We start from the raw sequence: 8,082 nt of genomic DNA on the forward strand, positions 1-8,082 counted from the left end.
GCGCGGGTGGGCAGTGGTTCCTGATGCCAGCCGAGTGGCAGGGGCACCGGTGGTTTTGTTCGCGCGCCCGGTTCCCCGGCGAGGTCTGTGTCCTGCCGTCACGCCTTTGCTGCACGGACCCCTGAGACTGTGCGCCCACTCTCCCGGCTGCCGGGGGCGGACAACTGAGATGGGGCTGAGGTCGGGGAGAGGTCTGACCCCGCTGGGAAGGCAGGCGCAGACTCAGGTCCCTGTGACCCACGCGAGGGAGCAGACCTTCCTCCGCCATGAGCACAGGGGGCGGGGACAACCTTGAGCTCAGTCAGTTTGGGTCTGAAGGATCCGCAGCAGCTTCAGGGGGAGGAGCTTCAGGGGGAGGAGCTTCAGGGGGAGGAGCTTCAGGGGAAGAGCTTCAGGGGGAGGAGCTTCAGGGAGGAGCTTCAGGGGAGGAGCTTCAGGGAGGAGCTTCAGGGGGAGGAGCTTCAGGGGGAGGAGCTTCAGGGGAGGAGCTTCAGGGGGAGGAGCTTCAGGGGAAGAGCTTCAGGGGGAGGAGCTTCAGGGAGGAGCTTCAGGGGAGGAGCTTCAGGGAGGAGCTTCAGGGGGAGGAGCTTCAGGGGGAGGAGCTTCAGGGGAGGAGCTTCAGGGGGAGGAGCTTCAGGGGAGGAGCTTCAGGGGGAGCAGCTTCAGGGGGAGGAGCTTCAGGGGAGGAGCTTCAGGGGAGGAGCTTGGGGGAGGAGCTTCAGGGGAGGAGCTTCAGGGGGAGGAGCTTCAGGGGGAGGAGCTTCAGGGGGAAGAGCTTCAGGGGGAGGAGCTTCAGGGAGGAGCTTCAGGGGAGGAGCTTCAGGGAGGAGCTTCAGGGGAGGAGCTTCAGGGGGAGGAGCTTCAGGGGAAGAGCTTCAGGGAGGAGCTTCAGGGGAGGAGCTTCAGGGAGGAGCTTCAGGGGGAGGAGCTTCAGGGGAGGAGCTTCAGGGGGAGGAGCTTCAGGGGAGGAGCTTCAGGGGGAGCAGCTTCAGGGGGAGGAGCTTCAGGGGGAAGAGCTTCAGGGGGAGGAGCTTCAGGGGAGGAGCTTCGGGGGAGGAGCTTCGGGGGAGGAGCTTGGGGGAGGAGCTTCAGGGGAGGAGCTTCAGGAGGAGGAGCTTGGGGGAGGAGCTTCAGGGGAGGAGCTTCAGGGGGAGGAGCTTCAGGGGGAGGAGCTTCAGGGGAGGAGCTTCAGGGGAGGAGCTTCAGGGGGAGGAGCTTCAGGGGAGGAGCTTCAGGGGGAGGAGTTTCAGGGGAGGAGCTTCAGGGGGAGGAGCTTGGGGGAGGAGCTTCAGGGAGGAGCTTTGGGTTGGACTTGGGAGTGAGCCTGGCGCTTTCGTACAGAATGGAAGGGCATTTAAGGGAAGACAGTGGGGTCGTGTTCAGAAGCGCGTGGCATCCTGAAGGCCCGGAGGTGGCTCAGGGACTGTCCAGCTAATGCCCGAATGGGCGCGGCCCTAGCCTCAGGCCGTGTTCTCCCTCCCGTGACGCTGCAGTGTGGCCGTTCCTCTGATTCTGCGTGGAGGGGCGGGAGGCAGAGAGGGCTGGATGTGCGTTTGGACGTGGGAGCTGGCGAGGGGCCGGCGCGGCCTGTGGCGGCGTCCACGCGGGAACTCATGCAGCTTTATCTCCCGCGAGGAGCCGAGCTTTGTCGGCACAGGCGGGCACACGCCCGTCCGCGTGGATCTCGCTCTCCTGAGGGCTCCTTCCTGGAGCCCCTCGCGCGGCCGCCTGCCACGGAGGCTCCGAAAGCCGCGTTTTACGCATGAGAGAGTCCCGCTTGGCAGCCGTGTCTGCCCTCGGGGCTGTGTGCTGGGTGTCCTGTGCCACAAGGGAAGGGCCGGAAACCTGGCGCCCGGGGCCCTGTCCTTGGTGCTGAACCTCCGTTTCTTCAATGGACCGTAGATGCGAATGCGATCGATTCCAAGAAATAGCTGTTGAATGGTCAGTGGGTGCCTGGCCAGTCCACTCGCACCGCACCCTGAGGAACTGAGCGTTTAGTGCCCTGGAAACCTGTCCTGCGGAATAGTGCGGGGGGCGGGGGGGCACCTGTGCCTGGACTTCCACCCCTGGCCTGGCCGGAGACGCAGGGAGCTGGTGGTCACTGCACGATGGGAGATTGTACGTATGTAACTTCACTTGCACACGGTGCTGTGATTGGCATCTTAAAGGTTTTTGTGTGTGTTTTTTTAAAATATTTTATTGATTTTTTACAGAGAGGAAGGGAGAGAGAGAGAGAGTTAGAAACATCGATGAGAGAGAAACATCGATCAGCTGCCTCCTGCACATCTCCCACTGGGGATGTGCCCACAACCCAGGTACATCCCCTTGACCGGAATCGAACCTGGGACCTTTCAGTCCGCAGGCTGACGCTCTATCCACTGAGCCAAACCGGTTTCGGCGGCATCTTAAAGTTTTTAAAATTATGTTTGTATTGGTTTCAGAGAGGAAGGGAGAGGGAGAGAGAAACATCAACGATGAGAGAGAATCATGGTCCGGATGCCTCCTGCACGCCCCCTACTGGGGATGGAGCCCACAACCCGGGCATGTGCCCTGAGAGGGAATCAAACCGCGACCTCTTGGTGCATAGGTCGACGCTCAGCCACTGAGCCACACCAGCCAGGCTGGCGTCTTAGAATTTAAAGTAGGGCTTCCTTGAGGGGCTGGTCACAGGGCCTGGTGAGGTCTGCACTGAGGCTGGGCCTGCTTTCCTGCGGTTGGAGTCATGAGGCCTGAGCCCGCTGCATCCCACTGTTGGCTGGACCCTGAACGGGCAATAAGAGTAGCCGTGCGTCGGCCCCGTGAGGGTGTGGGCACGTCAACAGCCTGAGTCCACGTGTCCTCCCAAGGTCCCTCCCCGAGGAGAGGCTGGGCGGCGGCCGTGGCTATCGTGTGACTCACGTCTGGTTAATAGCAGAATAGATGCGAATGTTTGCAGAGGGAATGCTTCCCGCCGGTTCCTTCACCCGTGGTTTGCCAAGCCTTCCCCACGAACAGGCTGCCCACTGAAGGAGGAGGTTTGTGAAATGGAAACATCACGTGTATGAACACAGTGTCACCCTCAGCTTCTGACGGACAGAAGGCCGCGCACGCGTGGTCCGCTCTGTGCGGCTGGAGTGGACCCCGGGGCGTTGCTGGCCTGTCCCTGACCCTCTAGGCCCCGACTGGGGAGATAGGACACTGCCCACTGACCCCCAGACTGATTCGGAAGAGACGCCGGGGGAGGAAGACACTGGGACCCCTCCTCCTCCTGTGTCATGTGAATGTGTGTGTGTGTGTGTGTGTGTGTGTGTATAGGTTGAACTCGAGGAGGAGGTGAGAACCACCCTGGAAGTGTGTTGTGTTTATAATTCAAAAGCAGTTTCATAGCCCTGGCTGGTGTTTCCAAATGGTTCGAGCCGTGGTCGGTAAACTGCGGCTCGTGAGCCACATGCGGCTCTTTGGCCCCTTGAGTGTGGCTCTTCCACAAAATACCGTAAAATACCACGTGTGGGTGCACACGTACAGTGCAATTGAAACTTCGTGGCCGTGCAATTGAAACTTCGTGGCCCATGCACAGAAGTTGGTGTTTTGTGGAAGAGCCACACTCAAGGGGCCAAAGAGCCGCATGTGGCTTGCGAGCTGCAGTTTGCCGACCACTGGGTTAGAACATCAGCTTATGGTTTGATTCCTGGCCAAGGGCACCTACTGGAGTGCGTGTTTGTTCCCCATCCAGGTCAGGGTGCGTGAAGGAGGCAACCAATTGATGTATCTCTCTCACATCAATGTCTCTCTCCCTCCCGCCCTCCCTCCCGCCCTCCCTTACACTCTCTCTCTGAAAAGCAATGGAAAAAATATCCTCGGATGAGGATTGGCAATAAACACCAAAACAATTTCAAAAACTTTTTGCAGAAAACAAGAAAAACATTTTTCCAGACTCTTCGTTCTCCTCCGCCTCATCCTGGTCTTCCCGTTCCTACACGCTCTTTATTTTTTAATGTCCTTTGCGGGGAGGAATAGTGCCGTCTGACCTGGGAGGGCGGGCAGGGAATCTGGGACACCCGGGCGGAGCGATTAGACCTCCACGGAGGGACGCTGCGCCCCGCGGCGGCCTAATGACACCCGCACGGACCATTAGACGCGCAGGAGAAGCACCTGCCCGCCCGGCACACTTGCCAGAGAGCCCGGCTGGCAGGGCGGCGGCGACCGCACGCTGGGCCCATCTGTCTCCTGGCCGCCGGCTCCGGGAGAAAGCGAGGACGGCTGCGGGCGGGCAGGGCGCCAGGGGTGTTGGCCCTGCGGGGGAGGCACATGTCCCCGTTCCTGATTGCAAGGTTTTACCTGGATTAGCAAACCTGGTGGGAACATAATGCCTCCGTGTGGAGCTAATCGGCGGAGACTAATTTGATTTGGGAAAAGTGGAATTCGAGACACGCTCTTCCCGGAGCCTTTTAGAAGGAGGCAGGGGAGCCTGGCCCGTGTTGCTCGGTGGCTAGAGCGTCGGCCCTCGGCTAAAAGGCCCCGAGTGCGATTCCAGTCAAGGGCACGTCCCTCGGTTGCAGGTTCGATCCCTGGCCCTGGTCGGGGCGCGGGCAGGAGGCAACCCATTGATGTGTCTCCCTCACATTGATGTTTCTTTCTCTCTGTCTCTCCCCCTCTATTCCACTGGCTCTAAAAAGCAATCGAAAAATATCCTCGGGCAAGGATTAACAAAAAAAAAAAAGAAAGAAAAAAAGACACGCTATTCCTGGTCCATTTAAAAATGAGGATAGGGTAGAGTTTAGTTATAATCCCCTAGTTTTCTTCATTGAAAAAAAGAGTTTGATAAAAGTTCTTTTTAAAAGGGTCTGCTATGGGCTTATACGGAATTATATTGGAATGGTAAAATATGTGTCCAAGTTCATAAAGGGAAGAAAGCATGGCCCTAGCCAGGGTGGCTTGGTTGGGTGTTGTCCCTCGTGCATTGAAAAGTCGCTGGCTCAATTCCGGGTCAGGGCACATACCCAGGGTGTGGGCTCAATCCCTGGTAGGCAGCGTGCAGGAGGCAGCCGATCCATGATTCTCTCTCATCCTTGATGTTTCTGTCTCTCTCTCCCTCTCCCTTCCTCTCTCTCTAAAAATCAACAAAATTAGTTTCAATAAAAGAAAGAAAATAAGGTATCAACCAGAGCAAATCACTTCTATGTGAGATTTAACCGCAGGTTTACCATTCATCAAGGCAACAAGAAATGTAGCTACGTGTAAAATTATTTCTTCCTCTAAATCAGCGGTTCTCAACCTGTGGGTCGCGACCCCTTTGGGAGTCGAACGACCCTTTCACAGGGGTCGCCTAAGACCATCGGAAAACACATATATAATTACATATTGTTTTTGTGATTAATCACTATGCTTTAATTATGTTCAACTTGTAACGATGAAAATACATCCTGCATATCAGATATTTACATGACGATTCGTAACAGTAGCAACATTACAGTTATGAAGTAGCCACGAAAATAATGTTATGGTCGGGGGTCACCACAACATGAGGAACTGTATTAAAGGGTCACGGCATTAGGAAGGTTGAGAACCACTGATCTAAATAGTCACTTTTTGAGGGGAGTGTGCTACATTTTGAGAGGAATTTCCCACAGAGGGCCTTACATCAGGGACACTGGGTGACGCGAACATCAGTTCTCCAGCATGGAGCTGTCCCCTCCCATCCACGCCTCTCCTGACCCTGGGGTGCAGGCCCACGGGGGACACGCCTCCTCCTCGCTGGGGACACACCCTCGTTGCTGGGACAGCTGGCATCTCTCTCTCTTTCTGACCCTTCTTTGCTTGACTTTCTGAAATACCAGACATTAGGGGGAGTTGGCAGTCATTTTATTTTATTGTCTTAATGTATCTTCTATAATAATAAAAGCGTAATATGCTAATTAGACTGGAAAGCTGAACAACCTTCCGGACATCATTCTGGATGTCCTTCTGGATGAAGCCACAGTGGCAGGGGCCGAGGCAGAGGGGGCGATCAGGCAGGCGAGTGGTTAGGGGTGACCAGGAAGGCAGGTGAGTGGTTAGGGGCGATCAGGTAGGCAGGCAGGCGAGCAATTAGGAGCCAGCAGTCTTAGATTGCGAGAGGGATGTCCGACTGCCGGTTTAGGCCCGATCCTGCAGGAGGTCCCAGATTGTGAGAGGGTGCAGGCCGGGCTGAGGCACTGCCCCCCATGCATGAATTTCGTGCACCGGGCCTCTAGAGTGTGTGTGTGTGTGTGTGTGTGTGTGTGTGTGTGTGTGTGTGTATAATTTTTTTCCCGCTTTCCCAAACTTTATTGAAGAAAAAGCAATGATGATAAATCTCTAAAACATAGCCAATTTTCTGTGATTCTTCCCTTGAAAATATGATGTTTGATTTTGAAACACATGCTTCATGGCAAGAGGCAGAAACCCTAAAAGGCTCCCCTCCCACCTCTCCAGTCTGTGGCCTGTCTCGGGGGCAGCAGCGACTGCCTGGGCAGCTGCCGTGGCTGCACCAGCTCTTCGAGCTCTTCTCTGTGCAGCCGTCGCGGGAGGTGAGCAGCTTCGTGACGAACTGCATCTCCTGCGTCCAGACCACGGAAGTGCTCGTCCAAAGCAACAGGCGATCCCGCTTTCGCTTGCTTTGCCTCAGCGACTGCGTCTCCAGGTCAGGCGCTCCTGGACCAAGCTGCGCATGCCTTCATTAAGCATTGCAGGCCACCACCGTGACGCTGGGTCTGAAGCCATTGCACCAGCCTTAAAAGCGGGATTATTAACATCCAGATTGGTCAATGGCTCTGCAGCTTTAGCTGCACCGTCAGCACGTTTCGTATCATGAGATACCGAGTCCTTCTCAGCGTTGTCTCCATATTCAAGCCGAACGGCGAAACCAGGAGGCCAGTCTACTGCTTCTTGTTGAGCTTGAATCTTGAAAGGACAGCTTATGTCTGGGAGATACTGTGCCAAGAACCGGGGCGAGTCACTGCTGTGATGTTTCCTAAGTGACCCCTGTCTTCAATCTTGTAGTGTCGGATCTCCTGGTCTCCAAGCCAAACAAGAAAGTTTCTGAATTCTGTCTCGTCTTTGCCGTTGAAGCCGGCAGGGTTGTGGTAGGCGAGGGCCGTCAGCTTGTGGCGGAGCGTGGTCCTGGCTTCCCGCTCTGTCCCCTGGCTTCGGCCGGGAGACGTTTTATAAATATATTTTTATTGATTTCAGAGAGGGAGAGAGTGGGAAAGAGGAAGGAGACACATTGACGAGAGAGAACCGTAGATTGGCTGCCCTCCTGCACGCCCCCTCCTGCAACCCTACTGGGGATGGAGCCCGCAACCCGGGCACGTGCCCTTGACCGGAATAGAACCCGGGACCCTTCAGTCCGCAGGCTGACGCTCTATCCACTGAGCCAAACCGGCCAGGGCACATTTGCAGTCATTTTAGCTCTTTTGTGAAGTTTAAGTTTGTAGTGACGTCCTTACCCAAATGCATACTCTGAGCATTTGAGTTGAGATCGCTCATTCCGTAAAATGCGCGTTTATTCACGTTCTGTGAATGTGCTAAGCCCGCGCCTGGAAATGGCTTTTCCCCTTTCCCTGGTAATTAAACGAGCCGACATCGCGAATCGTCGGGGCTCCGAATGTCGTGGCTGGCTGCGTTGGGCAATTTATGTGATCTTTGTTCGTATTTTGCTTGGGCACACGACCGTAAAGTAGATTATTAAAGAGAACTTACGAGCGTTAATTTCACGGCAGGCACCACGGCCCGACGCGGCAATGACATTGCGTTCCAGAAGTTAGAAAGCAGCGCCCTGCATGCGTGCTAATGGAGGACGGGCCTGAGTTGCCACCGCAATGGAAGGCTCCCGATTTAGAAAGTGACTCATGCGTCTCGGTGGCTAATGGGCGAGAGCTCCTGCGAGGCGGCGTCCCGGCCCCCAGGCCCCTCCACGGCTCCGGGGCGACCTCGGCACGGGGGGGCAGGCGTCTGTCCGTGAGATGGGGCCGCCCTCCACTCATGCACGGCTCTAGGTCCCTGAGAACTTAAATGCCTGCTGAAACGGGGTAGTTTCCAGGGGGTTAGGCGCAGCCGTGTGGTCCTGTCACCTCGCAGAGACCG

General features: G+C 56.2%; 1 pseudogene; it reads right to left on the reverse strand.

Moving 5' to 3' along the window:
* Positions 1-297: 297 nt before the first annotated feature.
* On the reverse strand, positions 298-7,746 carry LOC132226820 (RNA transcription, translation and transport factor protein-like; annotated as a pseudogene).
* Positions 7,747-8,082: the final 336 nt, after the last annotated feature.

The sequence above is a fragment of the Myotis daubentonii genome, chromosome 2, assembly GCF_963259705.1.
Source record: "Myotis daubentonii chromosome 2, mMyoDau2.1, whole genome shotgun sequence".
In the NCBI taxonomy this organism is placed as follows: domain Eukaryota; kingdom Metazoa; phylum Chordata; class Mammalia; order Chiroptera; family Vespertilionidae; genus Myotis; species Myotis daubentonii.